The sequence below is a fragment of the Corticium candelabrum genome, chromosome 1 (genome assembly GCF_963422355.1).
Source record: "Corticium candelabrum chromosome 1, ooCorCand1.1, whole genome shotgun sequence".
Taxonomy (NCBI): Eukaryota; Metazoa; Porifera; class Homoscleromorpha; order Homosclerophorida; family Plakinidae; genus Corticium; species Corticium candelabrum.
Genome location: NC_085085.1, coordinates 2667235 through 2684698, shown reverse-complemented (window position 1 = coordinate 2684698; position 17464 = coordinate 2667235).

Sequence of the window (17464 nt, the reverse complement as noted above, 5' to 3'; positions counted from 1 at the left end):
GTGAACCGTTGTCCGTTATCATGGTGTACGGAGCACCATATCTAGAGAACGTGGTCTTTAGCCTGGAGATAATGTCTGATGCTCTAATTCGCTTCAACAGATCTACTTCGAAATATCGGCTGTAGTAATCCACTACTACTAAAAGATATTCACCAGTCGGTAAGGGACCAAGTATGTCAGCAGCAATCGTTATCCATGGACCTGTTGGGAGCTGTGTCCTTTTCATGGGAGGTGGGTGGGATGGCAATTGGGTAATTTGACAGGCGTGGCATGTTCTGCACATGCGTTCCATTTCGCGGTCGACGCCTGGCCACCATACTTTGGTTCGTAGTCGATCTTTGCACTTTGTAATCCCTTGGTGCCCCTCATGTGCTAATTGTAACACTTGGTTCCGAAGTTTAGTTGGAATCACTATTCTACAGTTTCGAAGAACGATATAACCAACAATGGTCAATTCGCCAAATACATGCTTGTAATTTGCCGGTACATTTGCTTGGTTTCCTTCTCGGATACTCCTTCGTAGTGACTGTAACTCACTGTCTTCTTTGGACGCTTCTTCAATTTGTCTCGGTGAAATCGACGAAGGTGCGGCTTCTCTTGCCACAAACTTGATGTATTCGTCATTCTCTCCACCTTGATCACGCAATGACAATCGTGACAAGGGGTCAGCAATATTGTACTTTCCTGGCGTGTAGATCACGTTGAAATCGTAGGGTTGGAGTCTAAGAACCCAACGTTCGATCCTCGCCGAAGGTTTGCTTCGAGGTCCATAAATAGTTTGAAGTGGTCTGTGATCTGTAATGAGATCAAATTTCCGACCTGCCAGATACAGATTAAATCTTTCACATGCCCAGACTAGGCCTAGCGCTTCCTTCTCTGTTTGAGAGTATCTGCGCTCTACATCAGTCAGACTTCTACTCGCATAACTGATAGGCTTCTTCATTCCATCTTGTTCCTGCCAGAGAACAGCTCCTAGTCCTACAGGACTTGCATCAGCTACGACACTGGTGTGTGCTGTTCTGTCAAACACAGCAAGAGCGGTGGCATCGCGTAATCTATTCTTAATAGTTGCGAATGCTTCTGCTTCAGTCTTTGTCCACACGAAAGACTGGTTGGCTCTCGCACACTTCCGAAGAGGGTCTGCAATTGTTGCTAAGTCTGGTTGAACTTGGCACAAAAATTTACTATGCCGAGGAAAGATCGTACTTCCGTTGCTGTCTTAGGGTCTCGGTTGCCATGATAGATGCTACTTTATCGTCTGCCGGTGATATACCCTCTTTGGATATCACATGTCCCATAAACTTGAGTTTATCCATATCAAAGTCACACTTTTCGGCATTGAGCGTCAATCCTCTGTCCCTGATCCGATCTAGGACAGCTCGTAGTCTCAGGTCATGTTCGGCTTTGCTAACTCCATGGACCAAGATATCATCGGAGATATTTGTGGTTCCCTCACAGCCTGACAGTGTCTGCTGGATGATACGTTGGTATGCCTCTGGGGCGGATGATACTCCAAACATCAATCTCTTGTATCGAAATAATCCTTTGTGGGTGACGAAGGTAGTTATTGGTCGTGATGTTTCATCCAGTTCGATCTGATGAAACCCCTTCTTAAGATCTAGTCGACTGAAGTGTTTGCTGTGCCTGAGCTCTTCCACTACTTCATCGACTGTGGGTATTGGGTGTCTCTCCCGGATGACGGCTTCATTGGCTCGTCTCATATCTACGCAAATTCGAACTTGGCTTCCCTTCTTGGGTATCACCACGACGGGACTGATCCAAGATGTCGGTCCTTGAACTTCCTCGATGACGTCTGCTTCCAGAAGATGATTTAACTCTGCTTCAACCGTGTCTCTCAAGCCAAATGGGATCCGTCTAGGTTGCTGAGCTACGGGGGTCACAGACTCGTCAATGTGTATCTTCAATTGGAAGTCTTTCAACTTCCCTAATCCTGAGAAACAATCACTGTACTCCTGTATTAGTTCTTTTCGACCAATCGTGTTGTCTTCTCGAACAGATCCTAACGTTAGGAGATGCAGCTCTGGTGCAGTCTGACGTCCCAGTAATGTTGGTCCTGAACAGCGTACAACAATAAATTGGGTTGTCATTTGTTTGCCTTCTGACGCTACTTCTGTGTCAAATCCCCCAACTACAGACAAGGGTCTGGTTGAACCATACGTGTAGAGGGTTTTCTTCACTTTGCATGATTTGTATTTCATCCCTTTGTGTTTCAACCGTGTGAACTCTTGTTGTGACATAATATTACTACAGGCTCCACTGTCTATGACAACTTGTGTATCAACTCCACCAATTCGAATAACAGCTGTAGCATGTTCGTGATTTACAGCGAACACATACTCTGAATCAGACTTACTCAAGCATTCTCCTTGTTTACATTGACTCTCTTCTGTCATGAGGACTTTACCAGTTATCGAGCCGTTGCTCTTCGTCTTGCACATACGAGCATAATGTCCTTGCTTATGACACTTGTTGCATTCTACTTTCTTTGCTGGACATTTTGCGTCTGTTGGGCCGTGGCCTTCTAGTCCACATCGTGAGCACTGCTTCGCGTGTTGTGGCTTTTTCGCTTGTGGTTTGCCCTTACTTTTGGCTTGCCTGTCCTTCCATGTAGATTCTACTCGAAGGGTTCTCTCAGTGGAGGGTCCTGCATCTTGTTGACTCGAAATGTCTCTCTCTTGCGCGGCTACTGATTCTAGCATACGTGCTAGGGATATTGCCTTTTCCAGAGTCAGGTCATTACCTTCCTCAAGCAGTTTTGAGCGGACTCTTGAACCATCACACTTCTCTATCAGTTGATCCAGAATGTTCTCATCCGAATCTGCAAAGCTGCACTTGGCGGCCTGCTGTCGGAGACGACTCACAAATCGATCAATCGCCTCTCCCTGTTGTTGCCGTATTTGTCTAAATCGGTAACGTTCATAGTATTTGTTGACTAGCGGTTGGAAATAGGTATCGAGTGACTGGATGGCAGATGCATAGGTATTCCCCGTGTCATCTAGAGTCTCAAAGATCGTTTGGACTCGCGGTCCAGCGGAATGCAGCAGGAGTGCTCTCTTCCGAGCGTCCTGGTGGATGCCTCGTCCGTCAAGGTAGTACTGAAAACTACGCTTCCATTTTTCCCAGTTTGCGCCTAGGTCAGACGTCGATTCGTCAGGAAATTGAAATCGCTCCACTGGAGGTATCTCCATTCGCCTATTTGGGACTGTTACAGAGCTCCGTAGGGGATATCAACGCGCACGTGGTCACCTCTTTGGGGGTCCTTGTGTACCTTACGCTCCAAACAGCGCACGGGCAGTGGTATCAAACGTACCTTTCAGGATGCCGGTCGATCCTTCTCCAATCTGGCCTATCCTCGTCGCCAGTTGTAGTGTTCTGGTTGATTTATTGTTCTGCACACTCAACACAACTCAACACTCTAACTAACCCGTATATAGTACCCGTATATAGTACTACAATACTCTAATATACTACAGGCATCATTGCTCTTTTCGTTTTATGTCAGTATCACGATCAGATCGCGAGCTGTTGTCACTACTAGTAAATCAATTAGCTTTCTGAAGCTTGAGAATATGCTGACGCTGTGGTTTCATCCTCCATCTCTGGGCTACTTTCTTAAAGGGTAACTGCAACGCAAAAATCAAAAATTCTTTTATGATGGAAATCGATAGTTCTAGTTGCATAGATGACAGGAAAAATAGTTTTAGATATTTAAGATAAGTCTTCGCTGTGATATAGCAGGTGAAAGTTGCTTTCGGTTCGTCGAGTTCCAGTAAAGGGCGTGGTATCGTGGTGACGTCAGTAGGGAGACTCCACGCTAGCGTGTATTGCAAACTAAAGAATTTGTGGCGAAAGAATGGTTTGGTGTTGTGTGGCTGCAAGATGCACCAATTCACGCAAGTCATACGCAATCGTGTTTTGATTTCCGAAGATCCCTAGGCTAAGAAAGAGTGAGAATCGCAAAATATTGAGGACAATTGCAAAGACGTTTGTGTCGTCCGGGCGACTGCTACTGAGTACAAAGCGTCTTACTGAGTGGACAGGAGTCTGCAGTAGCCATTATTAGCCTGATTGCTTCGAGACACGTACAGCCAGGTCTATTCAAGAGCTTGGTTTGGGTTGTAGAAGAGCGAAATCGAGGCCACCATTTTCGATCTACATGCCTCCACACTTCAAGGTCGCAGCACTCTGGAACCTTTGCAAAAGAAAAGGAGAGCCGTAATTGAGAAACTGAAAGGTAAGGAAGACTCTCGTGCAGGACTAAAAGTACTGCAAATGGCTACGAGAGGTCAGATTCTTGATGACTCTAGATAGACTCACCTCTTGATCATCATGTGTAGTAAATGCAGTCGTATGCGTTACAGTATACTGTATAGTGAAGTCAAACCTTGTGTCAACGTGAATTCAACGTATGTACTTCAACTCATTTTATTCTCTTTCTCGCGTACAGCACTAGAGTTTTGCATGAACTCACCAGTACACGGTGCCACTATTGTTGCTAGTATTCGACCTTATTATCGTGTCATTATTTGAGACAACCTCAAATACGTTTTGACAGCACACGCACTCCACACGAGTACGTATCCATCATCTTACAACGACCGCAGCTGAAACCTGTGGATGTTGTTTACTTACCCGGATGTGCATCGATTACGTAGCTAGCTCCTACTTCTACTTGCAATGATGACAGGCTATCGGGTACCCTGTCCTCTTCCTCGTCCGCTTCCAAGGCAGCAGGCGATCTCAAAGCTTCAAAGGCATTGTCGCTGAACTCAAACCTGTGTGGTCTAATCACTACATATACCTAATAATGGCTTCCGGCAGATCTCCTTCATCCTGCGATTCATGCGATGACGGAACGTTATTATCACGTAAAAACCTCCAGAGGACTCTTCAGAAGACTCGCTGTTGCTGCCGTCGCCTCCACCCTAGCATCGTTGCCTTGGATATGAAGATTTAGTCATTTTTAAAGGCCGCTGACAATACAGACGCACACGCGTCTCCCTTCAGTGACGTCACACTACACCACGCCTGTTATCGGAAGTTGAAGAACAGAAAGCAACTTTGACGTGCTATATCTCATTGAAGACTAAACTTAAAAATCTAAAACTATTTTTCCTGTCATGTATGCAACTAGAACTATCAATTTCCAATATAAGAGAATTTTTGATTTTGCGTTGCAGTTACCCTTTAAATGTAGTAGCTGCCAAACTGATCAATATATTGCTTTGTATATCTTACAAAATAAACATGCTTTTTTATTCACTTTGTCGGGAAGAGACAGCCTGAGTCAGATTTTTAAATCTCAATTTCAAATTTTTATTTGTTTATTTTACTTTTTTTTGAAAATGGATTTAACTAATTTGCTAAAAAAATAAACAGAAAAATGGAAATAGGAAAACATAATCAATTTATAAAATTTAAAAATAGAAAATAGAAATTAAGTGACCAAACTTATTTTTTAGCAAAAAATAGAAAACTTTGACAATAATTGAACAATGATTTAATATTTAAAAATTGAAAGTTGAAATGACTGAAAGGATCGCGAACCAGCCTGTCATGTACAGTAATGTAAGTAACTCCAAAAAGGAGTGTTTTTAGCTTTTCTGTCCAGTTAAAAGTAACACCAGTCATAATATTGGTAGTTACGTTTGGTTTTTCATTTAGAACGTTGAAATTGCTAAGCGTTTTGCTGCTTAGCATTTGAAAAAATTCGTGGTAGCTATATGCATTCTCATAACCTATAGACTTGCCGCTCCATATTTCTTGAAAATTACTCGCATTGCCGTATACTGTAGGTACCATAATTACTGTCGATAAATTTGAAAATCGTAATTTCCTAGAAGAACGCACTTGTCTTCTTGACATTGTTATATATTTGTGAATAATACTGCGGACGCAACAAGTCCATCTACAGCTGAATTTTAAATTTTATACAACTGCATGACAGTCTGTTCGTCTTTTTCGCTTGACACCAGACAGTGTCCTGTACAACTTCTAATATTTCATTACTTGAATATCCAATATCACTATACGATCGCGAGCTATTGGCACTAGTCAATCGATTACGGCAGTTTGCGGCCTGACTATCTGCTGATCCGCCTGTTTCATCTTTCATCTCTGGTCACCTTTTTCTTACGCAGAAAATCACACAAATTAGCCAATTATCAAAACCCATGCTTTCGTGTTTAAGGTTAATGGCTCTTCCATCCGTAGTCGTAGCTAGTAGGTAATGTTACATCAAACCCTACTTTTTAAACAATGAATTAATGACCTGTCCCTAACTTGGCTTTGGATGTAATTAACTAACTACACGTAGTAGTTGTCAGATAACATTGTATACAAAGACTTATCAGCTGACCTAACTCCCTATGTGCTATCCTTACTTCTAGTTAGAGACTAAAGACTGATTCACATTAAACACGTAACGTAACGTAACGAATTTTATCAACTTTGAGTGACTTACGTAAATTAACGTAACGTAACATGCCATCTAGATAGCATTCACATTGATACGTTCAGGGTCCCGTACATGACGTCACGCATGGAAACCTTCGTCTCATTTTAGCAGAGGAAACGTTGTTTTTTACTGCTTCCTATTTATTGGAGACACAGGAGAAAAGCCCAAGGAACGGAAACGTGGCTTAGATACAGTTTCCAGTGCAGACTGGCTCTAAGGAATACCACGCCGTAGTCAATAAAATGAGAATAAACGACAACATCGTACAAACACGAATACTTGCATACAAGGTCAATAAGCCGCTTGTCTTACAACAGCAAGAGTGACACTAACACTCTGCCCCATGATTGGAGAATTGCTTACGTCAACCGGAAAATGTTGAATCCATCTCAACATTATAAGTTACGTTACGAAATTCAACACGGTAAGTTAAGACAACAAAATTTGCCAGTGTCAATGATTTTGCATAACCCAAATACTGTCAATTAACGTTACGTTATATTATGTTAAGTGCTTAGTGTAAATCAGCCTTAATGCTGATCGAAAAATACTGCAAGAAAGAAATACTTCTCAGGCCGATCGATTATTCGGTGCGCATTAGGACTCCTAAATGTAGAATGAACTTTCTTTTGGTTTCAGCACAACTCTGTGTGTGTGTGTGTGTGTGTGTGTGTGTGTGTGTGCGTGTGTTTGAGCAAAGGCAACAGTTGAAATCAATTTTAATTTGCATATTATAAAGCCACTCCCACTTTAGCGCCTGGTGAAGGCGGAGCGAAGGATGTTGCGCGAATGTGTTAGGTCATTCATCACTTTGCCATTGTAGCGTTGCAATGAGAGAAACTACTTCTACAAAAGCAATTATCCTGGTGTCATGTCTCTTTGCCTACGCTGTTTTGTTTGCTGTGTCTTTCTATTTTCTTTGGAACCTTGACAATGACATGCAGGAGATGAGAACTACAATTGAACGAGAGTTGAAACAGATTTATCCTCTCACGGATAAGCTCGCATCTGTGCTTGACGAGATGGAAGCTGCAAACGAACAGTCTTATCGTAACACAGACGAAGAAGACCCTTTTCGTGACAGAGACAAACTGACGTATGGTAACAAGCTGCGAAGTGCAAGAGACACGCGACTAGGTGAAACACTGGATGTATATCTTAAGAGCATATCACAGTTGCAAGTATACTGTACAAATGACATCATGGTGCCTTTCATTTGGGGCTGATTTAGAGTTGGTTTCTGTATAGTTACAGTCTTTGCATGCGACCTGTTTGTCAAACGAGAAGGTGTGCGTTCAAGGTAAGAAAAGTAGCGAGTAATTAACACATAAACCTGATAATGACCTTTGACAACTGTTTATGCTTACATACCTGATGTTCTCTTTAGGACCAAAAGGCCAGGCTGGCCAAAAGGGCGCAAAAGGCGACTTTGGCAAACTAGGTAAGCTTGAGAAACTGCCTGCTGGTCGTTATGTTAAATAATTTGAGACCCAGCGGCCTCGGCTGCCTTCCATGCATGGTTGAAGGTCCCGTGCACACTCCATGCAATTGCATTGGCTCCGTGTCTTCCAGTCGGGCTCCGGCAGATTTCTAATAGACGGTTTCAGGACATCTACAATGTATCTAGCGACCTTTAATTAAGTACGTGCTTGTAACATTTTCATGACTCTTTCAAGATTACACAGCACTCAATAGACGCGCTGCAGGTGTGATTGGGTTCCGCCCTTATATACTTGATCAACAATTGAGTCCACTTGCATGAAGACGTCTTGCATGTAATGTAATTCATCCTTGTCAAGCCTACCGTTGTGGAGAAGACGCGTTTGACTGAATAAATAAGTTCCTGTGTGGCTTTGTAAAGCGGGTGCATAAAGGAGCGATTGGAAGAAACTTTCTTTCAATCGGGCTTCTCTGTGCAGACGGTACTTAAGAACGTGCACAGCTTTTTTTCTGTCTGAAATGTTTTCATTAGTCATAAACTATTATCGTGGATTTTGGAAGTCAGCTGTAATGCGTGCGAAATTTTTGTACACTAACACACATTTGCATTAGACGTGGCCACCACTGGCACTTGATCGCCATTTTATTCGACGGCGCCAGAATGGTAAAAACGCTCTAAAAAATATTGCAAGTCCGTGGTGTGCACAACGGGGACGTCTGAAACTGTTTATCGCTGGCTTGGAGTTCAATTGAAAGTAACATTGCATGGGGTTTGATCTACAGACGCTTTACAAAGCCACACAGATCTCTAGCACTTGCTTATTCAGTCAAATTCCATTTTTGTATGACTGTAGGTTTGACAGTAATAGGTGACATCATCTATAAAAGACGTCCTAAGGTCGAAGTCCATTGTTTATCAAGTAATAGGGGCAACTCAGGCAATCACTGTGGGAATGGCCGTTGAGTGGGGTGTAAGCTTGAACCTGCCTTAAAAACGTTGCAAGAACCTAGTTGGTCTTGATCAAGAATCGTTAGCTAAATTGTACGAGTAGATGACATCATGTTTGTAAACCGTTTAATGGAAACTCTCTTTGAGCTCCATTGCACTTTCCCGTCTCTATAGCAAACATTTTCTTCCAATTTTTTGTTTACTCAGATCTGTTTGGTTTTCCAAACTTATGTTTGGATTATTTTCACAGCTGGTGTAGCTACGTATTCTTCTCCCTGCTATCCCCATCTGCTAAACTGTTATAGCACCAGACGAGTCTTCACTCCAGTCTTCTGTATGTAGGTCTCTCCCGCGGTCGTAACTTACCCTCTTGCTTTCTGCTCTCTTTGATGCAGCTGCTCCGTCTGTTGTACGTGTACGTAGCATTTCTAGAGAATATGTCTGAGCTCTAATAATGAGCAAGAGCTACATCCAGCTCCATGTTGGTTCCAACTCCTGTTTCGAACACTGTGATGTCTGTTCAACTGTTTGAAGTGGAATATCCGTCTCTTGGTCCTCTCCGGTGATGTATTTTAATTCTATCAAGCAGTCAGACTGACAGAATGCTGTTGTGTGCCCAAACTGGTCAAACGCGTCCTGACTTACATGTTGTTTGGTAGTGTTCACTTTAGTCAGTGATGGCTTTCCCACAATCAATATATCAATATCGTAACTAGAATGCAAGAAGAAGCCTTGCCTCATTAAAGTCGCCAATCGCAATTAGAAAATCAAGTGCTAAAGTTTGAAAATAGAATGGTCAATAACCATGCATGGTGGACGGAAGCATTGTTGGAATGAAGTTGAATCCTGTGATCTTAAATAAGCTGTGCAAAAACATGTTGGAATGCTAAAGGGAGAAAGCTGAAAATTGCAACTCTTGGCCGCATTTCATAATGAAACGTTTCAATGTTAAAACAGAATTTTTTAACAAGGAAGCAGAAGACAATGATGAAAGCCTTATAGATGACATGAAACAACGACGAGAAAAACGACTCTCAAAACCCCCTTCTGCACTGTATCTACCCTTACCACTCATTATAGGCATTAATTACACAAAGCAGGTTTGATTAGTCACCCACGAACATGTACAGTAGCCTCGCAAGCCAGGCTCTTCCGCGCAGTCGCTGAGCTAACCGCACGTGAATCACACGAGGAGGAGGAGCTTTTACCGGAATTGCTCCAGCGCGAGAAGAGCCTGGTCGCTTTCGAGAACGTCATAGTGACGTGGGACCCCCGATCGGATTTCATAGCTTGATAAAGCTAATCCTATTAGGTAAGCATGTAGGTATAAAAGTTGAGAACATGCGACATCGCTTCACGCACTTGCTTGTTTTGCACGAGGTACGTAGTTGACATCATCGTTCGCTTCTAGTACGTATGCAGACAGCTCAGCCATGTAATATTCTGCAGTGTCACGACTCCTTTTCAGCATTCAGTTTTGCCAACAGCACACCGCCGAATCTAGATCTGCAGCGCGGTAGTTTGAGAAATGAACTCATTGTACGCGGTTAGTGTATATATGTAGCAGTCAGAAACCGTGCATTGAAACAAGTCGTACGTGTACACGTGCAACTACAAGTCAACTCTACACTTCCTGAACATGGTAGGTCCACTGCACTGCTGTTTTCCCATGCCTAGATGTTTCCAGTTCACCGTGAGGAGGTCAATATCGTACAAAAGTGTTGCTTGCTGAGTGGAAAGTACCGTCACATAGACTGTGTTAGCAATACACGCGGAGAGGTCAATTGCAACAAGCTCTAGGCCACTGTTTTCATGAACCGTTGAGTGAAACTGGGCCGGCAGTTCTCACACCATTTCCCCCACAGGCTATAGATGTCAGAGTAGACGCGCAGGAGTGGTGAATAGTTCTACGTCTGTTTCAATTCGCGCAAACCTGCAGATGAGTTCAGTAGAACGAAACGTTGCTGGAGAGTGTAGGTTCAGCGGACCAGTCCCATGTAGGCCATTCCTACGCTCATTATTCACCAGCACTTCGTCCATCAACAGCTTCACTGGATTTCGTGTTCACGCGCTCTCCGCGGAGGGCTACCTCTCTGCTTCGTGTATCAGCGCAATTACATAAACGAGCTCTTTAGGAAATCGAATTAGCTTTATCAAGCTATGAAATCCGATCGGGGGTCCCACGTCACTATGACGTTCTCGAAAGCGACCAGGCTCTTCTCGCGCTGGAGCAATTCCGGTAAAAGCTCCTCCTCCTCGTGTGATTCACGTGCGGTTAGCTCAGCGACTGCGCGGAAGAGCCTGGCTTGCGAGGCTACATGTACAGTAGTCATTCTACTATGTCGCGATATAGTATACGTATAGAAGGTACTCGGATTGAGACTTCGCAGACACGGACATTATAATAAGTTGTTACGAGTGTATATTTAGGGTTAACTCAAGACTTATACTAACTGCTTTGTATACAATATAAATATGCTACATGTTACACGGTCCTTGCTAAAGTTTCTCACGACTTTCTCCAAATTCTTCTACGTCTCTGTGCTTGTCGGACACCAGAGCTTTTTGAATCGCTCTTCACTTGACTTTCCGTCGTTCTACTCTCTCCTCAATTCCTCAGATGTCGGTTTACAGTCACGCGCCAGTATTTTAGTCAATCCATCTGTCACGTGGCTTAATTTGTCGTTCAATTTCCTCAATCACAACTGCCCACGTGAGTCTAGCCTCTCCAATAACTCAAGTGATTTGTGTCAAACGCTTCTCTTTCTCCAGAAATTGTCAAGCCATTTTGTCCAAACGTACATCACACAATAGTTACATTTTAAGATTCAAGAAGTCGTCCCTTCTCTTCTTCACAACCGCTATATATAGCACCTCTAATGTGAATTGGTAAACTTGCAAAGACATCGCCCATCTCATGACTCTGTACTGTTCAAACTTGGCCGTTTGAAAGTGCAATAGCGACTGATTTTCTGTTTGCAACACAAATCGCTTTTCATACAACAGATTAGCGAACCTTCAATCACTGAAGATTATGGCAAGGCATTCTTTCTTGATTGTTGAGAGCATCTTTTCTCAATCTAACAATTTCTTGCTTGCAAATTTTACGAGATACGACTGACCTTCGTGCTTCTGCAGACTGATAGCTCCAATTCCTTCTTCCAACACGTCCGTTCTGAGTATAAAGTCTTGTCGTGATCTGATAAATGTTGAATGGGTCTATCAGTTATTGCTCTTTTGAGCGTGCGGTATGCTCGCTCCTGCGCATCACCCCATGTGGTTTTGTTTGTTTGCCCCTTCTTTAGCAATTCGCTAAGAGGCACGGCGATAGCGGCGTAATGGAGTATGCATGTGGTCGCGATATAAAACCCTGTCAACCCGAGAAACTAACGCACCTTCCTCTTTGACGTAGGTCTAGTGCCGTTCTAATATTGCTCACACCAATTGGCATAGAGGCCTTTGTGTTATGGCACACTTCTTGCCCCAACAACTCAATCTTGTCAGTCCCAATTATTGATTTAGAAGACGAACTGTAAGATTGGCGTCGGCTAGTCTTCTAACAATTTTGCTTAACGTCGTCATCCATCCAGTCGTGCGAGTGTATCAGCAAGTTGTTCATGTACAAAGAACTCCACGTTATTCAAATCCGTTAATACCGTTTGCATGCATGTCACTAGGGTCGCTCCTGATTTCATCATTTCAAATGGCATTTTTAGAAACTTGTACTGCCCGTCTGAGATTACAAATGACGTCTTTAAATGTCTTCGCGTTACGGGTACTTTCCAATAACGTTTGCGGAAGTCCAATTTCGTAAATTACTTATCCCCGATAAGTCGATCGCTAGGTCATCTCTTGATCCTTCATCATCGGTTCTTGATACTGCGTACGGTGATAACGATGTACAAATCACTGCCATCTTTATCATGCTTGCTACGTCCCTTCGTACAGTCTCTCTGACCGCAAAAGGAGTAGTGTACGGCGGGCATCGAATCGGTCCCGCATCGGTAAGCTTGATGTTATGTTGCACCAACGTTTTTTGTTTCAAGTAAGTCGGTGAATTTGTCTCCAAAATCATAAATCAGTTGCCTGGCTTGTCTTTCTTGTTTTGTAGACGACTTTTTTACAAGCATCGCGTATTCCACGCGCTCATTGGACCAAAACGCACTCAAATGCAAGAGTTCATCGGCATCCACCACCTCTTCCATACCACTGCCCTTGCCGTATTCTCCAGAATCGCTGTGATAAAAGCTCCAGGACGAGTCTGCTTATCCTCTGCTTTCTTGGTACCTCATTCCTTTAGTCTTTCCGTGGGAGAACTTTTTTAGCAAGTTTAGGTTGTACGTCTTTGACTTCCCGTTCACTCTTACTCTGTAATCGTTGTCGTCCGATACAGCTTCAGTGACGGTCTTTTCCACTTCATCAATAGCTTGTTGCTACCTGTGGTTAACTGCAGTAGGACCTCTTCCGATGCCTGGTTTCCCCTTATTAGATTTTGTGTTATCTTACGTTTTTTACTTAAGTTAATATTGTGCCTTTTGCAAACTGTTACATTTGCGATCTCCAAAGTTTTCTCAATCCTCTGCATAGATTGGAAGGCAAATTTCTGTTTTAAACTCCTCTTAGGTGTCATCCTTTGTCCATAAACATCGCAAAGTCAGCATCTGGCCTCTGACCGCACTACTGTACAAGAGCTCGAACGGCGAAAATTCCGTCCACTCCTGAGGCACTTCGATCTTTGTACGCGAATAATTGAGGTACCGATGCAGTTGCTGCTGTTGTTCCATCCACAGACGATTGAGCATGCCCTTCAAAGTACCGTTGAATTTTTAACCAGTTCATTACACGATGGATTATACGCAGTCGTTGTTACCTGTTAGCAGCCTATATTCCTCCTTCATACATTGCTACACGAACTGTTTCACTAAATCGCTCAGAACATCCTTATGAATTTTCAGCCTAGACTATAAATATCGACTAGCGCTTCAGTCACAGCTTCGGTGGTGATGGTTCTCAGTGCAATCACTTCCAAATAATACGTTGCGTATAACCTACATAGGTCAGGATGTATCTATGTTCTTGCTCACTCGGGGATATCAACAGCAAACGTGTCGACTGCCATTCGTATAAATTGCACGTCTGTCAGTGCCATTTCCCCAAAGGCACCTTGCTCACCTTTCCCCTTGGCACGGTCTTTTAAAAAGTGTCATCGCAAGATCAACAAAACCACTATAAATCTGCCCTAATTCCTGGGCAGTAGAAGTCGCTCAGAATTCCGCTAGTAGTTTTTTTTTACTTCCAGATGGCCTCCCTTCAAAGAGTCCTGTGCAAGCTGCATCAAATTTGATTTGTCTTCCTCGGATAACCCTGGGGTGCTTGTAAATCTTATAAAATACGCCATTCTTCTCTTCAAACGAAACTTCTTGATCACCCTTAAATTATAGTTGATGCTGTCCTTCTGCTTAGACTTCTGTAATAATGGATTGTATTGCCGCAGCCCCGCGATCGTGTCTTTTAATTGGTCGACGTACATATGTATTTGTACGTATCCATCGTCGGAGCTCTCAAATGCACCAGCGTGTCACCATTTTGTGTTTTTGAGTTAGTGGTAAAGGCGATAGCTTTGTTTAATGTAGGGTCGAATTCGTCTGCTTCTCTATGTCCACATATATATTTCCGATACAGACGTCGTGGAGAGAATCTAGTAGACATAACGCCTCTACGGTATCGGTAAAATAAGGTTTAGACAGGTACACTCTCGCTATTAGTCTCTTGTAGCAAGACTCTCTTCGTCATCATAATCCCGCCGAAGTATGACGGCGAAGAGGGTCTGGCTACGCGAGACTACCTCGTTATCGGCATCTTTTTGATACTGTTGTCTATTTACCATCTGCAGGTGCCCATACTTGTTTAGGTATTTACTTTAGTCGACGAAAGTCTGCTTACGATTACGCCGCTACTTCTTCTGTTTTTAAGGACGCTCACCATCATGTAATCGATTTTGCCTCTTACCACTGACATGTTTCTCATAACAGGCTTGGAGTTCCCTAACGACAGAGACTGCTTTGCTATTCACAACCTCTGACACGATTCCGCCTAGACATGAACGGTTTCGATCTCGTTGACGCAGCGTCATCTGCTCGCAACCTGTTTACAGTGCTCTCCTCGTTTTGACACTCTTCGATCGACTCGCTGCCTGGGATTCACTCTTGTACATCTGAAGTGCCACGCTGAACTTTGCGGTAGATTTCTCGTCAATGCAATACAAATTACCTCAACGATCCTTGGACTCATAGTCAATATCTTATTACAGTGGAAACACCTATTCTGGCGGGACAGTTTACACTCGAATGCCTTATGATAATGCTTTGTCAGATAAAACGTTGCACGCCTGCGCCGCCACGCCCCGTTTGTTGTTTCGACGCCGAAATTGCGCCTCTTTCACTCTTTGTCGATTGTACGTCATCCTCGACATGAGAAGTTGTATTGAACGATATATATGGCGTGCTATTAGGAACCTTTCTTGTACTCTGGCCATTTCACGGAGGAGACTAACGTAAATCCTCTCGTCCAAGTGCTTTGCCAATTTCGTAGGACAAGAATTCAAGAATTGATCCTATAGAAACAAGTTTACTATGGCTTCAGCTGCAACTGTTGGCCGCTCTCGCAAGAACCATTCGTTTCCTCAAATTCTCTTAAAAACAAAAGATACACTGTTGTGGGCTTTTTCATGCAGCTTTGGGTCTACACAACACAAAATTTAAGTCTATACCCGTATTCTGTCAGATGGTATCGTTTCAGTAGAGCTTCTTCAACTTAATTAAATTGCGCGTAATTATTCACTGCCCATCCGATTGTCTCGAATGCACCTCAAGTGCTCTACCCGTCAGTGACCGTGTTTACACTAGGGTCAGGTTACAAAAACGAAGTTTTCGCTGATTAATCATAACACACTGCTGTGCTATCATTCGCAAGATGTGTTCTCACATGTTGATGTTACTGAAAGTATCATATACTCGATCGAGCCGCATCCTGCACAGGAAATTGAAAGGTCTTTCGACCGCTTTCATTCTTCGAGTGCCTTCTCCCAGTTTAGGGACCATATTCAGGTGATATCACAGCAAAAGCTGCCTGAATCTACGGATGCGACAACGTCTTCGCTACAGAATTCCGCAAGTTTTCTGCAGGTTCGAGGTGCTCAATAAAAAAACTGCCAGACCGACACAAAGTAGAGCAATCTTCCTTGATTCATTGCTGCGATACGCAATATGAATAAACTGGAATGTTTGACAAGCGTTAACCTCAGCTAAACTAATCGCTAACCCTACCTCCGGTGGGGGTAGGCTAGCATTGCTTTAAACAACATTCCTGTCGTAAATTGACCTGATTATTCTAATTGGTTATACTGTACTAAGCAGTAGGAAACCCAGTTTTAAACCCAAGTGTGAACACGGCCAGTAACGAGCTTAGAGCGGGCCCCACTCTGCAGCTTCTCATTTGTTCGTGGTTGCAAACCGTTCCAACTTCTGTAAGTAGCTAAGGAGCTGGTCCTTTACCATCTTGGAAAACAAGGAATTTCGGTAACGTCGCTATGTTTCCTATCTCGGGCTTCACAGACACGTTCGCCGTCGACGCCAACTTCTCTGTCTGCAATTTCGTCAACCGTATTTCGTGTTTTCTCTCTAACTCGTGTTCCGCCTCTTACATGCGGCGTTCATCCGCTACATCTACTATTTCTAATTTGATCTAGCCGTTTCATTTCTTGTTCCTTTTCTTTCTTTTCACGATCGATAGCCTGCTGTTCACGAGAAAAACACTTGAAATTTCTTTCTTTCTAAGCTCATCTTTGTCCCTAAAGCGATTAATCAATCCATCTCCTCCGCTTTAGTCGCACTGCTTTCCTACAAACCGGTTACCTTCCCGCTCGAGCTCCCAGATTGTTGCGTAATATATCCTGTAACACGGACAATAAATGGCGGTCGTTGCTGAGACTTCGCAAACACGTATGTTAGTTACGAGTGTATACTTAGGGTTAACTCCAGACGTACACTAATACCCCATTTGCACGAGCATTCATAGCGAGCCGCGTCGCGCCAGCCAGTAACAGGTCAGAATTCCATGCCGCGTTTATATGACACACTTTTTAGAAGCAAGCCAATGGGCATCTCATTACGTAAACCCCGTTTACACCGTCACAAGCACGCATAACGCGCCGAGACGAGCCGAGCAGCGCCAGCTCGTGCCAGCCCATTATTACAGACCGCGTGTACACGACACACTCTGTTGTAGAAGGAAGCCAATCTGGGTCACTAACGTGTTTTAGTTACTTGAGATTGACATAGCTCGCGTTAGCTCACGTTTGCAACGGACAGAAGCGTAGCACATATACGAAACGTCGTAGGTCTATCGCCAGGCGACTGTTGAGCACATACAGCTACGGAGTTTAAACTCTAAACTTCTTGCTCATCTTGGTCGCTTCCTAACAGAGTCTCCGTCTCGCTCCAAGCTGTTGGTGCCATTTTCGTGTAGAAGTGTGACATGTCGGCAAGGGGTCTGGCTACGCTATGCTACGAAATAAGCACACGCGGCCAGTTTTCTAA